The sequence below is a fragment of the Lynx canadensis genome, chromosome C2 (genome assembly GCF_007474595.2).
Source record: "Lynx canadensis isolate LIC74 chromosome C2, mLynCan4.pri.v2, whole genome shotgun sequence".
NCBI lineage: Eukaryota > Metazoa > Chordata > Mammalia > Carnivora > Felidae > Lynx > Lynx canadensis.
This window is the reverse complement of record NC_044311.2, coordinates 18,576,946-18,601,123: the sequence shown is the minus strand read 5'-3', so window position 1 is coordinate 18,601,123 and position 24,178 is coordinate 18,576,946. Positions and strand designations below refer to the sequence as shown.

At 46.4% G+C, this 24,178-nt stretch overlaps 1 long non-coding RNA gene across 1 annotated transcript; it reads left to right on the top strand.

Annotated features, from left to right (window-relative positions):
* Window positions 1–398: 398 nt before the first annotated feature.
* On the top strand, window positions 399–12,691 carry LOC115524150. Its single transcript, XR_003971957.1, has 3 exons — window positions 399–409; window positions 2,852–2,866; window positions 12,561–12,691. It is a non-coding gene; the product is annotated as an uncharacterized LOC115524150 (long non-coding RNA).
* The last annotated feature ends 11,487 nt before the right edge of the window (window positions 12,692–24,178 follow it).

The window sequence follows — 24,178 nt, the reverse complement described above, 5'->3', positions numbered from 1 at the left end:
TGTGACATAACTACTCACAAAATAGGAAGGAAATAACCTGGGCTCTTGAATGGGTTGGGGGTGGAAGGGCAAGAAATGCCTAAAGGAAGAGAAGAAAAGGGGATGGGGCCCTCTGCCCTATATATACCTTAGGGTGTAGGGTCACAAGTTTATAGGGTCATTTTATTCTGGGTCTTCAAGGTGGCAGTAGCCAGTAGCTGTGGCCGGGGCTCCAGGTGTCATTGAAGGATCACTAGAAAGTCGAAGCGTGATTGAACAGGCTTTCTTGACCAAACACATCCTTTCCGTTTGGTAACTCTCAAAAGACCCTAATGCTAATTCAAAAACAATGACTGAGTTTCATAAAGATTGGAAAGGGGTGTCTGGCTGGCTCAGTCGATGGAGCACACGACTTTTGATCTTAGGGACTGTGAGTTCCAGCTCCGTGTTGGGCAGGCAGCCTACTTAAAAAAAGGTGGCGGGGAGGGGAGGTTGGGGGGCGGGGCGCCTGGGCGGCTCAACTGGTTAAGCTTCCAACTTGTGATTTCAGCTCAGGTCATGATCTCACGGTTCCTGAGTTCAAGCCCCCACACTGGGCTCTGTGCTGACAGGGCGGAGCCTGCTTGGGATTCTCTCTCTCTCTCCCTCTCACTCTGCCACGCCCCTGCTCCCTTACTTGCTCTCAAAAATAAACTGGAAAAAAACAAAAGGTTGGAAACCCTTTTCACTGGACACAAACATGCATGTATCCCACTGGGATGGGGAGACCATTGAACCCCGACTTAGGAAGGCTATGTCTCTAAAAGGTGGTCTTCCCGTCAATGGGGAGTTAAATCCCAAAGGAAGATGAAGCCAACACGATTTCTACTGTGACCTTTCTCTCTCCCCTCCTCCTCTCCACTCCCCTTTTCCTCTCCATTCTGTTGGCTGCTTTTCAAAGTGTCTTGGTGTAACTTGACTAAATTGGAGCCCTAGCCCTGTTTTTACACACGACCACAGGTCCAGCTTTGGGAGCCCCCGCCTGGAACACACCCTCGTCCTTTCTAGGTCAGCTTGGTTTTGGCCTGTTTTTCTGCCCAAACCACCGAGATGGAGGAGAGTCTCTATCCTGCCCCCCCACCAGCGCGCTCAAGGCTGTGGGCTGATCCTTGTGAGCCTGCTGTCATGCAAGTGAGTGAGAGCAACATTAAAGATCCTCAAATACACAAAAAACAAGCCAGGCTTTTGACAACCACAATGTTTTGATTTCTCATTAATAATAAACAACTTGTTGCAATAAAAAAAAAATGAATCAAAATGCATCCGTGTCGGGGCACCTGGATGCAATTAAGTCTGACTTCGGCACAGGTCATGATTTCCCGGTTTCCTGAGTTCGAGCCCTGCATCGGGCTCTCTGCTGTCAACGAGGAGATGGCTTCGGCTTCTCCGTCCCCCCCCCCCCGTCCCCCCCTTGCATGTGGCACGCGTCTGTGTGTGTGTGTCTCTCAAAAATGTTTATTTTTTTTTAACGAAACGTTTTTAAAAAATTCATTCACATATTCTAAACCAGAGGCCTCTTAAACTTTAACATGCATACGAAACACCTTTGAAAATGTACTTTAATTCTGTACTTCCTTTGGTGAAGAGGATATTCAGGGACTTAGTGGGGAGAGACATGGCTTTAAAATACAAACATTTTCAAGGTTTTAGTACAAGGTAGGTGGGGGATGTGCTTCCTTATTGCAGAGAATAGTAAGGATTTATAGTAAGGAGAATAGTAAGGATTTATTTAATAGAACACCTGATGAAGTGAAAATAGCAGGGGCATTTTCCCCAGCTGTCACACATCATTGTCGTCTGTTGGGTTCTGTCTACCTGTGAGCTCCTTAGAAGGCAGTATAGTGCCTGACACACAGTAGGGGCTCAATAAATGTTTATTGAACTGAATTCCTTGTCTGATGGCTGCGTCAGTGAAGCAGATGTAAAAAGAAATTGCCCAGCTCTGAAAACTCCCTTTGGATTTTAGCCAAAACTCTATTTCAGCAAATACTATTCGGATCAAAGATACACTTATTCACAGGAAAAAATAAAATGGAAGTCACTCTCTTTTTTTCTCATCATGTTAAAAAAAGATCTTTTGAAATCATCCTCTGCCATTTCTTATCCATCAGAATTACATTAACATGATATGTTGCTGTGAAAACGCTTCCCTTAAACACATCAAATGGATTAATGCTGGCACTTTATCAGGTACAATTTCTGTTTCCATAAAACATCTCTAGACACATAAAAACTACTTGAATGAGAAGGAGAAAATCCTTGCCTTCTCACATCATCCAGTCGGCTCTGTGGAAAAAGCTGACATTTCTAGAGGCCCGGCTTTGTTCCCTCCTGCGGAAGCTGTTGCTTTGTGAAGGAGCCAGCCTCTCCCTGGGAACCTGCCTTCTCCTTAAGCCTGTAACAGCCTGGGGAGCCCAGCTGGCTGACCACGGGCTGCAGCCAGCACAGACCAGGTGGAGGAGGGGACCTGGACGGCAAAGAAGGGCACAGGAGCTCAACGAGGTTGACTTCTTGCAAAGCGCATGGAAAAGCTTCCTCAGTCCTGTCCCTTGGGGAACAGTGGAGACATAGGACATAGACTTGGGGTCATCATGCTGGACATCTCAGAATGCAGCCCAGGACGTCTATGAAAGCCATGGTTGCCCGGAGCCTTCCCTCCCGCCCCTACCCCTCCGTTTCTTAATTTTTATCTTCTGAGGCACTAGGCTTGTGGTTCTCAACCTGTGGCCCCCTCATCCTCGACCAGCAGCATCACCTGGGAACTTGTCGGAAATGCTCATCCTTGGTCTAAGACCTACTGACTCTGCCCTCTGGGTATCAATGAGCCAGCCAGGGAATTCAGACGCGTGTTCAAGTTTGAGAATCACTACATTTGGCAAGCCCTGGAAAGGAATCTTTCTCTTTTTCAGCTGGCAAGGATTCCCATCAGTTCTCCAAATTCCCTTCTAAGGTTCCCACCAGCTGAGGCCTAAACTCATCATTTGTTAGGAATTCTGAAGGGTCTTCAAGAGGACGGAAAGAAAATAGCTTTATTGAGTGCCCGCTATGTGCGGACACCGTCACAAACCTGTCAGGTGCCTTGTTTCTTTAATCTTCAAAGCAATCCTTTCAAGTTGATGTTACACCATTAGAGGCTGAATCATGTCCCACCCAAATTCACATGCTGAAGTCCTAGCCCTCGGTACCTCGGAAGGTGACTGCATTTGGAGATAGGGTCTTTAGAGGAAAAACAAAAAACCAAAAACAAAACGATTAGTTAAAACAATTCCTTTAGGCTGGGCCCTACGCCAGTCTGATGGTGTCTTTATAAGAGGGGGAGATGACGACCCACAGACCCCAGAGATGTTGCACACAGAGGAAGACCACGTGAGGAGAAGGTCACCATGGATAGGCCTCAGAAGAAATCAAACCTGCCAATACCTTGATCTTGGACTTCCAGTCTCCAGACCATGAAAAAATGAATTTCTGTTGTTTAAGCCACCCAGTCTCACCATGCAGTCTGTGGTATTTTGTTAGCCCAAGCAAACTACTAAAATGGGTAACAAAGCGTTTCTCCGGAGAACCCTGACTGATACAAGCATTAAGAACACCAATCCGGACGATAAGATGGCCGCACCTGTTACCCCGGACGATAAAGATGGCCGCACCGGTTACCCCGTACGAGTAGGTACACCGCAGTAGCTCCTTTCATTTTTACAGCGTCCTCCTGTACGTCCCGTCCAAAGCCCCATTCTGCAGATGAGGCACTGACACAAGTGATTTGCCCAAGGTGGCCCAGCTGCTGAATGGCAGAGGCAGGTTCTGAAACCAAGCATTTAGACTCTTGGGTTTATGTGTTAACCACCACTCTCCACAGCCTCCCTGCTCCAGGCCCTGTGGGGAGTGTTTCAAGTTCATTGAAGCCTCACTGGAACGCATATTATCCCATTCTTTCGGGTGAGAATACTGAGGCTTACTGAAGATAAAGAGGAGTGCTTAGGGCTGTACAGCTAGCCACTTGCAGAGAGGAATTTCAGCCTACGGCTTTGTTCCCTTCAGGGAACTCACTCCCATCAAGGAGGCTTTCTTTTTCCCCAGGCGTTTTTGTGTTTCCATTGGAGACCACCCCCCCCCCCCAAGCCTTTAAGACTCCAGAGAATGCACCTCTGATGGAGAATTTTAACAAGAAGCAGAATATGGCTCTCAGGAATAAAACAAGAACGTTGATGATAATGTGTCTTGTGTCTTCTGTGTGCCCATCCTGCTAGAGCCGGGTTCTCTCCCACGATGTTACTTAGACACAAAACAAGCCACTCGCGCAATCTCTGCAGCGGTTAATGATACAAAGGAGCTCAGCTACCAGGCAAATGCTGGCTTCCTGGCTCACTAGCTGGAAGACCTTGGACAAGTTGTACAGCCTCCATATGCCTCCGCTTTTTATCTGTAAGATGGTTGTGACAGTAACAGCTCCCAGGCTTGTCGTAAGGAGCAGCTGAGTTAATACAGGTAAAGCGCTTAGAGTCATGCCTGGCGTGTGGCAAAAGCTTTTGCAAGTGTTTCCTGGTATTGTTATAAAAAAGACTGAAGAAATGCCCTTAGTCCCTTATTGGACAAGTTCTCAGGAGTCTTCATGTCAGCCTTGCGTTGTCTAGGAGAACTGTTTGGTCACTAAGGATGAGCTTTATGAAAGTCTGTGTGAGTTCATTTCTAAGTACTGGGGGAGGGGAACTGTAGAGAAATGGGCTTCATGACCTACATGGTGTGTCCATGAGTATTTCTTGCCAAACCCAGCGTCGACAATTAGTAAATAGTGTTCTATCGAAATGAAGCCACAAATATCCCCATTTTTTCCCTGCTGCTTTCCTGCCAAGCCACTGTCCTCATGCTCAGTCTCAATAACAGTAGCAATAATAATAATAACGTATTGCCCAATATGTGTTAAAACCCTAGGCCAAAACAACAGAACAGTGTGGAGGTACGTTTTGCGAGCATCGTGCGTGTGTTGGGTTGTGAGAGATGTTATGGACGTAACTGAGGAACAGATCCAATCTCCCAGGAAAGGGGGACAAGAAGAGAAACTTCAGAGAAATATTTGGACACGCACCAAGACCTAAGTCCAAGGGTATTCATTATCATGGGAGCATTGTCGGCGACCTAAATGCCCAGCAATCTGGGAGTAAATAAAATCACGGTACATCCATACAGTGGAATGAGATGCAGTCAGAGAAAAGAACAGGATGGATGTGATCATGCTGACATGGAACTGAGATAAATGATACATAAGAAAGCAAGGCACGCTTTAAAGGGGTGAATTGTATGGTACGTGAAATACCTCAAGAGAGGTGTTGTACATTTTTTTTAAAAAGGGCTAGGAGCACATTGTGTGTTACCATTTGTCTTTTTAAAGTGCACACAAATACAATGTGTGCCTCTGTTGGCCATCTGGATGGATGCCCATGACACTGACATTCTTGGAGAGGGGAATGACGGGTAGCAATCAGAGGGAGGGTTTCTTTTCACTGTAATCCGTGCCACGCGTGAGTTTAATTTTTTTTAAAATCACGTTCCTGGGGCACCTGGGTGGTTCAGTGTGAGACTTCGGCTCAGGTCATGATCTCGCGGTTGATGAATGTGAGCCCCACAGCGGGCTCTGTGCTCACAGCTCAGAGCCTGGAGCCTGCTTTGGATTCTGTGTCTTTCTGCTCCTTCCCTGCTCACACTGTGTCTCTCTCAGAAATAAATAAAACATTTGATAAATATCACGTTCATGTATTTCCTACTCAGTCACTGAAGACAACCTTTTATAAAACAGAGGAAGGGAAAAGGGAGAAACAAGTATTTTTTGAACGATACCGTGTGCCAGGCACTGTTCCAAGATATCAGTCCTCATTCTACACTCACGAGGCACATACTGTTATTATTCCCATTTCACAGAGGGGTTAAGGACCTTCCCCAAGCTCTCACAGGAAGGGGGTTTGACCAGGGAAGTCTGCTCTGCTGAGCATCACTAGCCCCCTTCCCCAGCTTCCTTGGATTTCTGAAAGCTTAGAATTTGAGATTTCCCAGGGGAGCCCTGCAGGAGCTTTGTCAAGATCAAACAGGCTGAAGTATTTTAAAACGTAAAAACAGCTCACAAATAATTCTAAAGCCCCGGGCAAAAAGGTGACCCATCTGCTCCAAACGGGGTTTGCTCAGGAGATGGCGCTCCTGGCCCCAAGAGGTCATCCTCACAGGCTGGGTCTCCCCAGAACCCCAGGAAGTTTGGGCGGAGGGGCTGACTCTTCAGAGGAATCTTGTCAGGCCCACAAAGAAGTTTGCTTGGAAATTGATTGCAGTGATGTGCAGCTAGCCCGGGCTTTCCCCAGGGCTATAAACGGGTGTTTAATTACAAAGCAGGTGGAAAAACTTCAGAATAAGGGGTCAGGCATTCCACTGTTTGTTTAACTTCTTTACATGAGAACCATGAGATTACACCTCAGATTGGCTGCTCGTCGCGCAATTTACATTTCCTCTGCTAGAGCTCAGTTGCCACAAGGTTGAGAAAGAAGGGACCAGTTTGCTTTTTTTTTTTTTTCTTTTGAAAAAGAGGAAATACCATGGGCCAGAGCTGGCAGTAATTCTGAGAAAGTACAGTTTATCACTCAGTGGTAATGTTTAGAAATTTCTGAAGGAAAAGTATGTACTGAGCTGGGATTATGGAGTTTTAGGGTAATTTTTAGAACAGACGTTCACGTAGGACTTACTATATGTCAAGCGCTTTATGTAGAAGTTAGGTCACGGGGAGGCTGGGCGGCTCAGTCGGTTAAGCGTCCCACTCTTGGTTTCCATTCAAGTCATGATCTTGAGGTGTGTGAGTTCGAGCCCTGCATCGGGCCCTGCACTACCAGCGCGGAGTTTGCTTGGGATCTCTCTCACCCTCTCTGCCTCAACCCCACTCGCTCGCTCTGTCTCTCTCAAATGAACTTTAAACAATTTTGTACTAAAAATATAAGTTATGTCATTTGATCCTCATACTTGTAGGGAAGTGTTAAGGAAATTGCTGCTTTCTTCAGATAAACCGCCTGGGAGTTCCCAGGTTGATTCAGGACAGGATTCCTGGCTCATTAGCTATTGTCACTGGTGTCCTAGTATCTTCAGAGGTAGGGGTTCCTCTAACCCTCAACCTTTATTACCCCGTGGCACTGCGGAGACACGGTTGGAATGTTTAAAAAGAATGATGAAGGCTTTGGGGACGACAAAAGGAAAACAGAATAACATGAACACAGAAAACGTGGCTCACAGGGTGCAGTCTATTTCCTGGAGCTCTTCAGTCCCCTCGCCCCACGGAAGATGCCAGGAAAAGTGATCCCCGTTATATTCCCTTCTGTTTCCCTCTTGGGTGTCCATCTATTCATTCGTGCATTCATTTATTCAGTAGAGAGTTATTAAAGAGCTAAAATGTGCCGGGCACCGAAAATACAGCCTTGAATAACTCAAGGAAGCTCCTGCTCTCCTCGAGCTTTCATTCTGGTGGGGGGATAAGGGTATAAATGTATACATAAAATAATTTCTCATGGTGATAGGTGGTACAGAAAATACGGTCAATAAGGAATCCGCGAAAAGGCTTTATTAGCCACTTAAAGCAATGTCCTCATAAGTATATATAATTATACCCATTTTATACATGAGGAAATCGACATGTAGGCTAAATGACTTGGCCAAAGTCGCAGCGGTAAGGCTGGATTCATGGGCTCTCTCTAGAGCCTACTTTTTCTCACTACATCCTCCTGTAGAGATTGTCTTGTCAAGGGTGCATTTGGACTCCTCCAGCTCTGTGGAACACATAGGCTAGATTAGCATATGGTATCTGGTTCATCTATTGTCTTAGTCTATAACCAAATACCACAGACTGGTATTCACAAATATTCTATGACGTTCTGCTCCACGTCACGTTCTTTTGGCACGTGAAATGCATTCATTCCATCCAAACGGCCCCAAAAGCCTTAACTTGTTCCAGTATCAACTCCAAAGCCCAAGTCCAAAGTCGCAGCTAAATATCATCTCAACCAGATTCAGCCTTAACTCCCAATTTGTCCTGAGGCAATTCCTCTCCAGCTGTGCACCTATGAAACCAAACAAGTTATGTGCTTCCAAAATACAATGGTGGGCGGATAGAGGAGAGACATCCCCGTTCCAAAGGGAGAAATAGGAAAGAAGAAAGGAATGACAGGTTCTGAACAAGTCCAAAAACCAATGAAGCAAACAGCATTGAATCCTAAGGCATGAGAGTAATCTTCTGTGGCTTGATGCTCTGCCCTCCATGCCCACTGGGGCAGAAGTCTCCCCTTCTGGACCTACCAGGGTAAAGCCTCCTCCCCCTGCATCTTTTTCAGGCAGGACTTGGCCCCCATGACTTAACCTAATGGCCCCTCCCCCAGCTCTGTGCCTGGGCATCCTTTCAAATCTGGGTGTCAGTAGCCATGCCCCCACAGCTCACGCATTCTGCAGAAAGTGCCATAGAGACACTGACAAAGTTTGCGGGTTCCTTCTGGAGGGGTGACCACAGTGCCCTAGGTCCACAGGAGCCACGCTCGGGGCAGCTCAGAAACACTAGCACCCCGCCCCCCCATACCCCCACCTGATTGTGGGAAGGAGAGCTGGTGATCTGAAGCAGCCCCAGCAGCAAGTCAGAGGTAACTCGAACAGCAGAAGCCGCTCTGGTGACCTGTGAGTTCCCTCAGGTGGTGGTTCTTCCACGACTCGGATAATAGCTCTAGGCTTCTGTTGAGGTGGCTGATTCATAGTCTCCTTATCAGCTGTGGTTAGGCCACATCCGCAGTGTTCTCTGCCCATCACCCTGCGTCATTTTTTAAAAAATTAATAGGCTGAGAATTTTCCAAATCTTTAACTTCTGCTTCCTCTTTGGTGAACGAGCCCATCTTCAAGTCATTTCTCTCTTCTCGAATTTCATTATAAGCAGTCAGGGGAACGCAGACCTTTCCTTCAACATTTTGCTTAGAAATAGCTTCAGCTGAATATCCAAGTCACCACATGCAGATTCTAACTTCCAGAAAACACTAGAACCTGAGCACAAATCAGCCAAATTCTTTGCCACTTGATAACAAGAATGGCCTTTCCTCCACCGTTCAGTAACATGTTCCTCATCAGAGACCTCACTGGGATGACCTTTAGCCTGCATATTTCTGTGACATTCTGTTCAAGATCACTCAAGTATTCTCTAGCAAGATTGAGGCTTCCTGTCTGGCTCTCTTTTTCTTTCTGACTGTCACTAGAATTGCCCTTCAAGCTCCATTCACAGCAGTGTAGGCTTTCTCTAGCACAAGCCTCCAATCTCCTCCAGCCTCTGCCCAATACCCAGTTCCAAAGCCACCTTCACATTCGAGGGGCACCCCACTTCTCAATACAAATCTCTGTCTGTGTGTTTGGGCCGCTATAACACAATACCGTAGACTAAGTGACTTAGAAACAGCAGAAATGTATTTCCCCCAGCCCTGGAGGCTGGGAAGTCCAAGATCAAGGTCATGACAGACTCATTATTGTTTGGTGAGCGCCATTCCTGGCTCATTGAGGTCGCCCTCCCATGTGTCCTCACGTCACAGGAGGGGTGAGGGAACTCTCCGGGGCCTCTTCTGTAAGGTCACTAATCACCTCCCAGAGGCCCCACTTCCCAATACCATCACACTTGAGATTTGGTTTCAACATATAAATTTGGAGGAGGCACAAATACTCAATCCGTAGCACCTCGGCACAGTGGCATAAAGTCTCTTGATGGTGGCAACACCTGCTGGAAGCGGGTGCTATCCAAACACTGAAAAGACTGGCAGCGAGACTGAAAAAGACCCACAGACACAGTAACACAGCTCAATCCAGAGCCTTACCCACAATCCAGGTTCGGTCAAAGTGGTCATGTTGGTATGTTCCCTACCGACAGCCATCCACCTCGTCCCTCCTGCCTCCTAATAACAAAATAACAGATTGTGCTTTCTTGTTCTTACCCTGAGCCCATCACTGGCACCTACAGTGACGTCCAAGGGCAGAAACCCAACCCAGCCTGACATGCCAGATGCTCTCTCCTAGGAATCTGAAATGTGAGTGGTGGTGTCCAAATTTCTATAGTGGCTGGAATTGTGGGAGGACTGGGAAGTCCTATAGGGCAGGGGGCGGGGTATCCATCATTCTTGTCCTTGCAGAGGCTGGGGTGGGGGGGAGGGGGTGGGCAGTGTTTTTTTGTTTTTTTTTTTTTTTTGAATCATACAAGCTACTCCTCTTTTTATAGTTTAATCAAGGCAGAGAGGTTTTCTGTTGCTTGCAACCAAAAGAGTGCTGAATAATATATAAAGCTATATTCTAGTGGCCCAGCAAGCAGAGAAATCAATATATAATTACAGAATGCGATAAAGTGCCAAAAAAGGGAAGAGCGGAAGCTGGGGGAGACTGACACTGGAGACCAACTTTAGCCTCGGGGGTCAGAGACAGGAGCTTTTGGGAAATTGTATTTAAGTTGGAACCTTAAGGATGGACTCAGCCATATGAAGAGTGGAGGAAAGACTATTTCAGGCAGAAGGAAAACGTGTGGAAATGCCCGAGAGCAGGGAAGAGCTTAGCACATTCCAGAGACGTAAAGGAAATTAGGGAGGCTGGAGCAAGTGGAGAGAGATGCGCTTTATTCTCTGAGTTAAGTCCAGTGCAGTTTTCTTCTTCTTGGTTAGAGTGGTGAATATCTGTAGTTTCTCCCTCTTGAAAATGGGCAAAATACATGGTAACATTTAGCTCTACCATTGTGTGTGTGTGTGTGTGTGTGTGTGTGCGCACGCGCGCGCGTGCCACAAAGAGGATTCCATTTGGAATTGACAAGTTTATTCTCTGTTTCACATGATGTTAGCACCTGCCTACAGGATCTGCTAGGCTAAGAACTTGATTCCTTCAGGATTAACTTGGATAGATCAGATCATAGAAAGTGTACCCTGGGCTTTGGTAGATCCTTTTTTGTTTGTTTTTTAAAGATTTATTTCTTTTAGGAGAGAGAGAGCAGGGGAGGGGCAGAGAAAGAGGAAGAGAGAGAGAGAATCCCAAGCAGGCTCCATGCTGTCAGCACCGAGACCAGTGTGGCGCTTGAACCCACGAAGCATGAGATCATGACCTGAGCCGAAATCAAGAGCTCGTTGCTCAACTGACTGAGCCACCCAGGAGCCCCTAGGCTTTGGTGCGTGTGCTTTCTCTCACTCTCTCTCAGAATAAATAAATAAACTAAAATTAAAAAAAAAAACAAAAACAAAAGAATCTTTCCTTACGGCTGGCTGCAGGAGCAGGTCTCCATTTTCCCTTGCTGTCACATGGGAACCACTCTCGGCTGCACGAGCCCACCCTCTCTGGCCAGGGCTCACGTCGTGGATGTTTGCTTTCTTCCAGGCCAGCAGAGTCCATCTCGATGATGTTCTCTTCTGCTACCAGTTGGAGAAGACACTCTGCAGTCACAGGGATCATGTGACTAGGTTAGAGCCGCAGGGACAATCTGTTCTAAAACCAATTGATTAGTAGCCTTAACTACAGCTGCAAAATCTCTATGCCCTTTGAAGTAACGGCCACAGGAGAAACACCAGGGACACAGATCATGGCCATCTTAGAGTGCTGCCTGGCACAGGATATCATTGCTGTTTGCCAGCTCGCAGACTCTTTGCACAATGACAGAAGGTTCTGGCCTCCTTGAGTATGCAGTTAAAAAATAATTTCCTTCTGTCTCCTCCAGCCCATCCAAGATGCCAAAAGGAAAGAAGGCTAAGGGGAAGAAGGTGGCCCTGGCCCCTGCTCTCGTGAAGCAGTAGGAGGCCGGGGCGCCTGGGTGGCTCAGTCGGTTAAGCGTCCGACTTCGGCCCAGGCCATGATCTCACAGTCTGTGAGTTCGAGCCCCGCGTCGGGCTCTGTGCTGACGGCTCAGAGCCTGGAGCCCGTTTCAGATTCTGTGTCTCCCTCTCTCTCTGCCCCTCCCCTGTTCATGCTCTGTCTCTCTCTGTCTCAAAAATAAATAAATGTTAAAAAAAAAAATTAAAAAAAAAAAAAGAAGAAGTAGGAGGCCAAGGAAGTGTCAATCCGCTGTTTGAGAAAAGACCCAAGAACTTGGCATCAGATCGGACATCCAGATCCAATAGGACATCACCTGCTTTGTCAAATGGCCCCGCTATATCCAGCTGCAGCAGCAAAGAGCCATTCTTTATAAGTGTCTAAAAGTGACTCCCGCTATTAACCAGTCCACCTGGCCTTGGATCACCAACAGCTACTCAACTGCTTATGCTGGCCCACAAATACAGACCAGGGTCGAAGCGAGAGAAGAAGCCGAGATCGTTGGTCCCAGGCTGAGGAGAAAGATGCCAGCAAAGGGGATGTCCCCACGAAGAGGCCGCCTGTCCTTCCAGCTGGGGTTAATACTGTCACCACCTTAGTGGAAAACAAAAAGGCTCAGCTGGGCGTGTTTGCACGTGCTGTGGATCCCACTGAGCCGGCTGTCTTCCTGGCTGCCCTGTCTCGGAACATGGGGTTCCCTCCTGCATCATCAAGGGGAAGGCCAGGCTGGGGCGTCTGGTCCACAGAAAGACCTGCACCACTGTCACCTTCACACAGGTTAACTTGGAAGACAAAGGGGCTCTGGCTGAGCTGGTGGAAGCCATCAGAACCAATGACAATGACAGATATGATGAGATCGGCCATCACTGGGGAGGCAGTGTCCTGGGTCCAAAGGCAAAGGCTAAAAAAACTGGCCACCAAACTGGGCTAAGTGTATGCTGTTGAATTTTCTGTACATAAAAGTACCAAAACATTCTCTTTCTAGTAGTAATAATAACAATGATAATGATGGATGAGACCCTTCCGCTTTTGAGTGTTCTTTTTGAAGTGTGAAAACAAAATTAGCTACAGGTCTCACCTGCCCTTCTTTTCCCTTTTGATACTTTCCTATCTAAAATAATGATAATAGTAATAATAATAAGGGATGGGACCCTTCTGCTTTTTTTTTTTTAATGTTTATTTTTGAGAGAGACAGTGCAAGAAAGGGAGGGGCAGAGAAAGAGAAAGACGCAGAATCTGAAGCAGGCTCCAGGCTCTGAGCTGTCAGCACAGAGCCCGACGCGGGGCTCGAACTCATAGACCGTGAGATCATGACCTGAGCCGAAGTCAGACACTTGACCGACTGAGCCACCCGGGCACCCAGATCCTTCTGCCTTTGAGTGTTCTTTTTGAAATGCAAAAAGAGTTAGCTATAGGTCTCTCTTGCCTCTTTTTTTTCCCTTTGATATTTGACTATCTAAAAGAGTTATTATTATTATTATTATTATTATTATTATTAGGTGTCAGTAGAGTCACATTTCCTACTCAGACTTTATGGAAGTTCCTTGCCTCACCTGGTGGCGACAAATGTTTCTTAGCTCCTGGCGGCATTACTCTGGTCTCTGCCTTTGTTTTCTTTGTTATCTCTTCATCTGTGTGTGGGTCTGGGTCAGAACTTCTGTCTCACTGTTGGAGGACACACATGCTTGCTTTTAGAGCCCTCCTAGATAATCCAAGGTAGATTCCTCCTCCTTAACTTAATCACATCTTTTGCTGTATAAGATAATATTCACAGGTCTGGGGATTCGCTTGTGGACAAATCTTTGTGAGACCGCTTTTCAACCAATCACACCTTCTGTCTCCATTCCCATGACCTGGGTACCAAGTATCCAATTGTCAGATGACAGGTGTTTATGACATCTTCACCCACTGCTCACACTGGGATGTTAAAGGTGATTTGTTTCAGACTTTGCCATGAACAAAATAAAACATTTAGTACCAGATGTGAGGTGTATGCTCATGGCTACAACTACCTCATCTCGCTGGCAGTTCTGAAGACCACTGAGCTCAGGTTCTATGTTCTCTGCCTCTAGAGGCTTCGTGAAACCTCCATCACCTCTATGGCAGGTTTATACCTGGACAGCAAACCAGGTGGACCATGCAAGGTCTTCACGAGGTGCCTACATCCCACAGGGAGACTGGGGGATGGGATGCTTCTGCTTTTGAGCCTTCTTTTTGAAATGCAAAACCAGAGTTAGCTATAAGGTGTCTCCTGCCCCTCCTTTTTTTTTTTTTCCTTTGATACTTTCCTATGTAAAGTATCCACTGTGGTTTATGTTTCTTCTGTTTTCAAATTTTTATTTAAATTCTATTTATATTCATAGAATATATTGTGTTTTAATTTAAAAGCTCTTTCTTAAGAATAAAAAAGCCCTAGGGCACCTGGGTGGCTCCGTTGGTTGGTTGATCAGTTGATCTTGATCTGTTGATAAGTTGAGCGTGGGACTTTGGCTGCAGTCGTGACCTCCTGGCTCATTAGTTGGAGCCCTACATCGGGCTCACTGCTGTCAGTCTGTCAGCTCAGAGCCAGCTTCAGACCCTCTGTCCCCTTCTCTCTGCCCCTCTCCCACTTGTGCTCTCCTAAAAATAAATATATTTTGAAAAAGAATAAAAAAAGCCCTAAAATTCAAATGATGCATACAGATTACTTTTCAATTCATCTTACAATATGTGAGTTGTAAGCACTCTTAAAATGTGATGATTCCTGGTTAAATTTGGGATCTGATTATCTTTACCTACAGCTAGAAAGTTTCTGTATAAAGAACTGTTGGAATAATGAGAGAAATGAACCCACGTTGATTAATCATCATGCTCTGTAAAAGCAACAGACTCTCTTTATAAAAGGGATCACTGCAAGGAATTCTGGAAAGGATGCAGGTATTGTGTGAAATAAGGACAGGGTGGTCTTTAGAAAGAATGTTCTCCGTCAGTAGCAACTGCCTGTCCGTTCACCTGACATGGGATCATTTTCAAAGCTCAAGACATATTTATTTTTATTACAGACTTGAAAATATTGTTTGAGAAACATACCAAAAGAGTGTATATAATGTATATTGTGCAGCTTAAGATTAATAATAAAATGAACGTAAAGCATTCTTTTCAAAGAAAGTAGCAGTACGTGTAGAAAGGCAGAGTATCGCCAGGGTATGAAATATTTGACATTCTATTGTGGAAATGCCAACACACAAATTACCCTTGTTCGTTTTTTATTGCCGTAGTTCTATATTTCCCCATATAATGCTGTGCAAACATTTTATCAGAAACGGTGGAGGAGAGAAAACCCATTGTTAACCACCGCCAATAAAGTAATTTGGCTGCTGATATTACAGCCTGTGCAGTTGGATGGTTATGTTGTTTTCTACATTCAACAAGGGGCAAGAATAACATATCGAGGGTGCTTATAAAGAAGCAAAGTGGAAGTTAAAGAGGCAATGTGCCATAATATTTTCACCTCCCTGGCTTCTTCCATTTGAAGCCCATTATGAAAATATTACAGCGGCACAGCCCACGGCTGATCGGCGACTCGAACGCGGTCCGCGAAGCTCCGGGATCCCGCGGCGCTGGAGTGGGCCGGTCACACAGGGAGGCCGCAGACAGGGTTTGGCCCAAGTGCAAATCAGATCCTGAAGCCTCGCTGCTTGCAACCTGACGCAGCGTGGGGAAGTAAGAGAGCGGGACTAGCTGGCCGTGAAGCCCCACTCTCTGCCCCACGGGGCTCTGGGAACGTGGCAGCATCCTCACCCCTCCTAGGGCCTCGGTTTTTTCACTTGCGGCAAGAGGGGAATAATGAGAGGAGCCTACCTTTGTTGTGAGGATAAAATGAGTTAGATTACGTAAAGCCCCTGAGAGTATCTGGGCCCCAGAGATGCCAGGTCGCTGGATGAATATTGTTGCTGGATCCTAGCTCCTTACCGCGGCCTGAGGGACATACCCGCCTGGCCTGAGTGGGCCTCCTTACTTTATTTCCTGCTCTGCTCCCCTGCTCACTGCACTCCTCCTCCTCTTCCTCAGATGCGTGTGCCAACTTTGTCCCTGTTCCCTCAATCTGCAACATACCTCCCTGGCTCCTGGGGCCTGGGTTCAGAGTGGCCCCCTCCACCCTGCTGTCAGCAGAAGCCTCCTCCCAGCCCCCAACCCCCACTCAATTGGTATCACATCAGCCTGGTTATTTCCTTCACTCCATTTATCACTATTTGAACTTGAGGTGTTTATTTGTGTACTTGTGAATGGTCCGTCCCCCTGCGTGGGTGACCAACGTGTCCCAATCTGATCAGGCCCTTCCCGATTTTAGCTCTGAAAGCCCCACACCCTGGGAAGCCCTGTGAGGGCAGGGACTCTGCCCTGCACCTCCGTCTCTGGGCCCTACACTGCGCCTGGCACGTGGCAGGCCCTCGGTACCTATTTGTGGTGTAAGCGAATGAGTCACCCAGTACCCGGGTGCAGAGGAAGCAGAGTGGCAGAGCCCCACTACAGAGCTACGGTCACCTCGCTGGAGAAAAGAGAGGCCTGGGAATCCTGCTTTCATCATTTACAACACATCCCGACAGAACCAAGTCTGCCCGCCAATGCTTTCCTCCTCAGACAGGCGCCCGCTCCCTGACATCCTCATCGATGTTTATGTTCCTGTCTCCATAGTTACCGAGACGCCTCAAAGGCCAGCAGCTGTTTTGCATCCCAAGATCAACACACACAAGTGTCTGGAGACCCTGGGTGATCAAGGCCAGGTGGAAGTTTTGGAAGCTGACACGGCTGCACATGTCACTTCCTCACGGACTGAATCCCTGGAGGCGGCTTGTCACAGAATGAGACTTAGCTTGTCGGGGCTCTGAGCTCTCCCTCAGCCTGTAAGCTGCAGATTCAGAAAGAACTTCCAGAATCATTCTAAAGAGCAAGAGAGATCAGAAGGAATAGTCCTGAAGGGAAGAAAACGGAGGCTACTGGGTATTTAGCGGGGGGATTGCAAAACTAGATTTCTCTTTCCCTATCATGATAAAGAAGTCCCAGCATTTGGCTTTCTGGCTGAGAGAAATACACACACAGGGATGCAAAGGAAGCCTGGAATTCATCCTCTAGCTAAGGAAACCGTGCGAGGATGATCCTGTTGGGATGATCTGGGGAACACATTCTTAGGCTAGGAGTATTTCTCTTGAGTAACTGTGAAAACTGTACTCCATTTCCTCCATTTATTAAGTGGGAATGGTCATTTCTACCTTGACTTCCTCAAGAAGATGTTACATTATTATGTGATAATCAGCCTGATCCTATGGGTTGAATGAAGTAAACTGCTCCCTCTCAGGGGATGTGTTAAGTGGCTGGGGTCATTCCAGTTGAGCGAATAAATCGATTTCACTTGACAGGTTGGTTTGCCGCTGCTCCAAAAGTTTTTGCAATGGGGAGAATTTACGTTATCAACAGAGACAGGTGGAGCTCACGATGAAACTACTTGAGATCTTCTAAAGAAACAGCCTAAGGAATCGTGACTGTAACTTAACATCGGTATACGCAAGATTCATCCTTGAAGCTATTGGGGTAAACTGTTTTAGAATCTAGCTTTCCAAATAAGAAAGGAAGGGATGGGCTTCGGGCTATGCCCTGGGAGTCAGAGACCCCACCACGATCTGGGGTCCAGCTGGGGACACAGACCAAGATCTGAGTGTTCCTCTGAGGGAGAGCTTCTGAGGTTCTGACTCCTGTTACAAACCCTCCCTCCACAGCTTTGTTCCTCCTGGTGCCTAGACTTTGCTGACCTCCCAGAGGTCATTACTGAAGCCCTTTATGGCCCAGCTCCAATGCTGCCTCCTCCATGAGACACCCCCCTCCCCCAGCCTTTCCTGCCAAGGAACATCTCTCCACATCCCCTGTTCCAGTCGCGGCTACTACTATGCAGGTCCTTAATGGTCTCTTCCCACATTGCAACAATTTGTAGATCTCCTTTCCTTGCAAACGGCAGACTCACTGAAGCTAGACCCTGTGCATTATTAATTATTGTATTCCTCTGGAGCCTAGCATGGTGTGATGAGCACCATAGGGGCTTGATACTTATTAACTGAATTGAGTCCAAGCCAGGGAGTCTATGAAATCTACAAGCAACATGTGAGTTTGGGGAGAGACTCTATGAAATCTACAAGCAACATGTGAGTGGGAGCCTGGGTCTGCAGAAAGCTGAGAAGCCCTACTGTCAGCGTTCAGGGGCAGCATTATCAGTGGTTACGTCAACCTTGGTCCTCAGATGAGTGAACTGTGGTTTATGTCAAGGCTGTTCTGCACTGATGACCGCATTATGCACGTTTGGTTTTCATGATGTCATTTATCAGGGGATGCAAAATTTTAGCTGGCCAGCGTCCCTTTCAGAAATCTGTCTTTGACCAAGGCCACGCGTGGGTGAGCCTGGTGCCTGTGTCCCGACCAGTGCTCTGGAGCAAGGCCTGCTGTTTCAGTGTCAGGGGAAAGGGAACCAGGAATGAAAGTAAAGAGCCATAAGGATTTGCTTAATCATGAGAAATCAAATGGAGAAAAAGTCTCACATCTCCATGGAAAAACTGACACACTTCTCCAGCCAGCTGTGAGTGGAGGAGTGATGGGGAAATTTGTAATAATTTGCAAGTTTGCCCAGAGGATGAAGTTGTTTCATTTTTCCTGCAACAGTCTGTGCTGCTGGCTGACAGCATGGAACTCCTTCCTGGATTGAGTTGGTGATTATTCACAAAGATGGCCAATTAGGCTGTGCAAAGCCCAAAACGGTGACTGGCCCCAATCTGCTGAAGAGAGATGGAGGTGGAGGGTGGACTGAGTCCCCCAGGCGGCTTTTCTGCACTCTGGCCTCTTTAGTGTTCGATTTCTTCTTTCTGATTCATCCAGCCCTGCTGGCTTCACTGGTTGCTCCCTACTTGCCTGACCTCTTCACAAACAGTCCTTGGACAGTCCCTTCCGGGGCCTGGGCTGCAGCCCTTCTCTCCCTGCCCCCCGCAGCGCCTTTCCCTCGCAGGCACCTTGGAGACAGATGGTGCAGTAACCCAGGAAACGCGTCCTGGATCCAGCAAAAGGGTTGCAGGTTTCAGGTTGGGAGGGATGCTTGCTGTCGTGTCATAGACCGCTGGAACCAGCCCTCCCCATGAACCGCCAGTTTGAGAGTGGTTGAATAGCAAGGCTGAAAGAGACTTTCCCCAACCACTGGCAAGCCCACCCTTTCCTAGTGTTTCAGGCAGCTTTTTGTCTGACTCCGTCCCTTTAGGAAAGGCTACGTGAGAGACTTAAAATCTGCCATGAACATGTTGCCTAATGGAGATGGGAGGAGGTGACTTCTTATTTTCAACTCTCTTTTTTTTTTTTTTTCAATGTTTGTTTTTGAGAGAGACCATGCGGGCCAGGGAGGGGCAGAGAGACAGGGAGACAGAGGATCCCAAGCAGGCTCCACACTGGCAAACTCATGAACCACGAGATCGTGACCTGAAACCCAAGTCAGATGCTCAACCGACTGGGGCACCCAGGCATTTTTTCTAGCTCAGGCCCATTTTTACACACAAGTGTTTTCTACGTGATGTGACTCTTGCAAATGTGCCAGAACGGGGTTGCCAGATAAACTATAGGAAGCCTAGCTAAATATGTCATTTAAATAAACAATGAACAATTTTTTTAATGTAAGTATTTCCTAAATATTGCATGGGACATACCTATACTAAAAAATTATTTGATGTCCATCTGAAATTAAAATTTATCGAGGGGGATGACACGGACGCAGAGTAAATGAATGAATAACCTTTATTTGCTAAATCTGGCGACCCTAGCCAGGCAGACCACGAGCCTTTTCCTTACTCCCAGCTGTCAGTCATCCATTTATTTATCTGGATGGCAGGCCTTTTTCGCGCATGGTATACAGTTCGTTAATGCTGCGAAAACTGCATAACCAACACCTCAAAATTCAGTGGCTTAAAATAACAATCATTTATTCATCTGGATTCTGTGGGTCGGCTGGAGGACAGCTGACCTAGGCGGGGGCGTCTCTGCCCCATGTGTCTCCCATCCTGTTCTTGAGAACTGTGGGCAGGTTTAGGCTTGTCCCCATTGTTGTGATGGCAGAGGTGCATGAGATCAAGACCCAAGTCGTAGGTACTTTCACGCCTTTGGCCACATCACGCATGTGAATGGTCCATTAGCCAAAGCAGCCATGGTCAAATGCCGTAAGAGGGCGTGGAAGTGTAAAGAGTGTGGACACAAGGAGAGGTGAGGAATTGGATCAAGCAATCTCTCACACTGAGAAAAGGCACAGTCGAAGGCCAGGTTGGCCTAGGGCCTGACCTCACTTTGCCACCTACTAACTATGAGACCTTGGAAAAGTCTCCGAACTGTTGTTTCCTTTTTAAGACAGGCCTGTGGCGCAGGTTGGGGTGATGTGATTGATCACTAAGTGGTAGCTATCGCTGTGGTCAAGAACGGCCATGGTTTCCAGTTTCCAGACGCTGACCCCTCAACTCCTGATTCTGCTCCAGAGTTTCCTTAAGGGGCTACCCTGAGGAACTGTGGCACACGGATCCACGGTGCAGTGAGCCAGGCCCTGTGCCGCGTCCTCTGCCCCTCAGCCCTGGAACCCCCTCTCCGTTAGGGCACGTACTGCAGACAGGCTCATCCCTTACCTCCAGCTCTACCCTGCTGACTTTCTCACCGTTCAATCTGCATCTGAAATCAGCGTTCTTTCCTTCTCTAGAGAGGGAACTGATTACGGGGACTGACGTCTTCTTTTCTAAGAGCTCTGGCTCTGGGTTCGACTCTAGACTTTTCCGTTTACCAGCTGTGCCTTGGAGACATTATTTAACGCCTCCATGAAACAGAGTAATAGAACCTACCTCCTGGGATGGTCATTTGGAGGACTCAGTGAGTTAATACATACACAGTCCTATTTAGAAGAGGGCCTGTCACATCGTACAGACTTAGTAAATATTGGGGTGGGGGGCAAGGGAATAGTGTCATTTTGTTGTTATAATATATCCTAGTCTTCTTTCATGGTTGTGATATCTTACTTTTTCCCTCTGAAGACTTAATTCTTTTTTTTTTTTTTTAATTCCCTTCTGTTTCCTATTGTTTTGTTTTTTTGAGTTCTTTCTTTTTGTTTTGGTCTCTTTTTCTTTTTAAAAATATTTATTTTTGAAAAAGAGAGAGGGGCGCCTGGGTGGCGCAGTCGGTTGAGCGTCCGACTTCAGCCAGGTCACGATCTCGCGGTCCGTGAGTTTGAGCCCCGCGTCAGGCTCTGGGCTGATGGCTCAGAGCCTGGAGCCTGCTTCCGATTCTGTGTCTCCCTCTCTCTCTGCCCCTCCCCCGTTCATGCTCTGTCTCTCTCTGTCCCAAAAATAAATAAACGTTGAAAAAAAAAAAAAAGAAAAGAAAAAGAGAAAGAGAAAGTGGGGGAGGGGCAGAGAGAGAGAGAGAGACACAGAATCCAAAGCAGGCTTCAGGCTCTGAGCTGTCAGCACAGGGCCCGACGCGAGGCTTGAACCCACAAACCTTGAGATCATGATCTGAGCCGAAGCTGGATGCTTGACTGACTGAGCCACCCAGGTGCCCCTTTTTGGTCTCTCTTTCAAGTGAAAAGTTTTCCTGGTGATCATCATCTCTATGTTCATATTAAAAAGTGAGACATTTAAAGAGATGAAGGAGATTTAGTGGTCGGCCTTCAAGATGACACCCTGTGATTCTCACTGCCTGGTATTTGCAATTCCTATGTAGTCCCTTCCTGTATGGAGTAGAGGAACCCGAATCACCAGGATAATACTGCAGAAATGGTGGAGTGTGACTTCCTAAGCGAGGTCATAAAAGACATTATAGCTTCCACCTGCCGTCTGGGACCACTTGCTCTGGGTAAAGCCAGCAGCCATGTTGTGAGGTTACACAAACAGCTCAGTGGAGAAGTCCATGTGGTGAAAGACTGCAGCTCCTTGCCCACAAACACTAACTTGCCAGGCATGGGAGTGCGCCATCCCTATAGGAGGTGGGTCCTCCAACACCAGTCAAGTCTTTAGGTGGCCACGGTTCCCACCAGCATCTTGACTGCACCCTCATGAGAGACCCTGAGCCAGAGCCACCCAGCTAAGCCATTCCAGAATTCTTGACTTACAGAAACGGTGAGGTAATAAGTGTTTATTTTTGCCTTAGGCCCCCAAATCATGAGGTATTTCATTATGTAGCAACAGATAACTAATACAGGAAGGGTATTTGGCTGACTGGGTTAGGGAAGGGAATCTGGGTCTAACTGCTCCTCAGTTCAACTTTCAGTCAATTCCTGGGGTTAGCCCCACCCTTTACTCAGTGCGTAGAGGTCCTCCAAATCCTGTGTTCAGCCAAGCAAATATGCCTCCTGATTTATAAGAAATAGGTTTCAATTTCTTTGTTCTGTGAAGGCAGTTATCATCTTTCCATCTGCTTTCACTTTTCTAAGGTTTTATTGATATTGCTCATCTGCTGCCAACTCCTCTTTTGTTCCCTTTTTCTTGTGGCTTTATACTGTTGTTTTTAATTTACTGTCATTTAATAGGATGTGGAGAAAGGGCAGAGTAAATGTGTTTGTTCAATCTGCCACATTTAGTCAGAAGTCAGACGTGATCTTTCATTACTTGGAAAACCTCCTTGCCTGCCTCTCATAGCTGGAGACCACAGCTATGGCCACTCCACTTTTAAAAGGTTGGTTGTATGGGCAAATCGAGCTGAGAAAGTGTTTGAAGGACGGAGGAGCAGATCCCAGGAACTTCTGCAGATCCTTGGAGCTATGATAGTGTAGATGATGGCTTGGGGAGGGGAGAGGGGAGGAGGGGGTCTCTGCCAGCCCTTTGAGGAGGAGTCATGTAAGACAACTGAAAGGAAAAGCCTGGGCAGATGCTAAGAACAAAGACCATGTAATCAGAAACGGGTTGAAGTGTGCTGTAGAGTATGTGGAATGAGGGTGTGCATGTGATAAAACTCCCATCAATTCCATCCTCAGAATACCTTCCTCAGGATGTTAAATACAAATCAGACCGCACCATCCTCTACTTCTACAGAAGATAAGGAAGAAAAATGAACTACATATGACATTTTAAGAGTACAGTATTGAAAAGGAGTGATGAGAGGAAGCACGCTTGCCTTGTTCTTTTTTAACGTTTATTTTATTTTTGAGAGAGAGAGAGCATGCGCGCGCAACTGGGGGAGGGACAGAGAGAGAGGGAGACACAGAGTCTGAAGTGGGCTCCAGGCTCCAAGCTGTCAGCACAGAGCCCGACGCAGGCTTGAAGTCAGAAGAACCGGGAGATCATGACCTGAGCTGAAGTCAGATGTTTAACAGACTGAGCCACCCAGACTGCCTTGTTCTTGATCTTAGCAGGAAAGCTTCTAATTTCTCACCATTAAGTGTGATATTTGTGATATGTTTTTTGTAGATGTTCTTTATCAAGTTAAGTTCCCTCTCTATTCCTAGTTTACTGAGAGTTTTTATCATGCATGGGTCTTGGACTTTGTCAAATGTTTTTTCTGCATCTATTGATATGATCATGTGATCTTTCTTCTTTAGCCTGTTGATGTGATGGATTACATTAATTGATTTTCTAATGTTGAACCAGCCTTGCATACGTGGAATAAATCCCACATGGTTGTGGTGTATAATTCTTTTTATACATTCTTGGATATGATTTGCTTTAATTATTTCTGCTCTAATTCTTACTATTTCTTTTCCTCTGCTTACTCTGGATTTTATTTTTTTGGCTCTTCTTTTTCCAGTTTCCTGAAATGGAAGCTTAGGTGACTGATTTTAGATCTTTTTTTCTTTTTAATGTATCCATCGAATGCTATAAATTTCCCTGTAAGCACTGCTTTTGCTGGATTTTTGAGAAATTTTGAGAAGTTGTATTTTCCTTTAACTCACAATATTTTGAAATTTCTCTTAACATTTTTTCTTTGACCTGTGTATTATTTGGAAGTTATGTTGTTTAATCTCCAAGTATTTGGGGATTTTTCTTGCTCTCTTTCTGTTATTGATTTCTATTTAATTTCTTTGTGGTCTGAAAACATACATTGTATGCTTTCCATTCTTTGAAATTTCTTGAGGTGTATTTTATAGCCCAGAATGTGGTCTATCTTGTATATTCCATGTGAGCTTAAGTAGAATTTGTATTCTGATGTTTTCGATGAAATCATCTATAGATGTCAATTATATCCAGTTAATTGATGGTGCTATTGAGTTTAGATGTTTTAAATTTTTATAAAGAGAATATATTCGTGGATGGCATGTAATGTTTCCGTAAAATAACAATGCAGCAAAACAAAAACAATGCATGCAGTTTTTTTC